This window comes from Mandrillus leucophaeus, unplaced genomic scaffold (genome assembly GCF_000951045.1).
Source record: "Mandrillus leucophaeus isolate KB7577 unplaced genomic scaffold, Mleu.le_1.0 Scaffold52, whole genome shotgun sequence".
In the NCBI taxonomy this organism is placed as follows: domain Eukaryota; kingdom Metazoa; phylum Chordata; class Mammalia; order Primates; family Cercopithecidae; genus Mandrillus; species Mandrillus leucophaeus.
Window position 1 is genome coordinate 3187081 of NW_012105586.1, and position 722 is coordinate 3187802.

A 722-nucleotide genomic window follows, 5' to 3' on the forward strand; every position below is an offset into this window, starting at 1 on the left:
GGGTCGGGGGCGGGGACAGGGCAGGGGCTGGGGCCGGGCGGTGACTCGGGGTCCAGCCCTTTTCCTGCCTGAGCTGCGCCCCACAGCTACTTCCAGACTAACTGGAATCAGCCTGTCTTAGCATCCTAAGAACTCGAAGACGTGTTGCTTTAGGACTTACCGGGTGCACTTTAATTCACGAAGTAGGATTCATTAATTTATTCATGCTGCAAGCATTTATTGAGCGCCTGCTGTGTGCAGACATTCTGACGTCTGTCATATCTGCACTGTGGAAATACTCTATGAAAGCTCTTATCAGCTTTCCATTCAGTGACATCCTTCGGCAGCTTGAAATCTGCCCATGGTGGGAGAGTACACCACGCAAGTCAGCAAATGCTTAATAACTGCTAAGTCGTCTAGACTTAAGAAAGTGGCGGAGAAAACGTTAACATTACTGGTTAAACTTGAAAGTGTTGGAGGGTGCGGTGGCTCAAGCCTGTAATCGAAGCACTTTGGGAGGCCGAGGTGGGAGGATCACTTGATGTCAGGAGTTCAAGACCAGCCTGGCCAACATGGCAATACCCCGTCTCTACTAAAAATACAAAAATTAGCCTCGTTTGGTAGCGGGTACCTGTAATCCCAGCCACTCGGGAGGCTGAGGCAGGAGAATTGCTTGAACCCGGGAGATGGAGGTTGCAGTGAGCCAAGATCACACCACTGGACTCCAGCCTGGGTGACAGAGT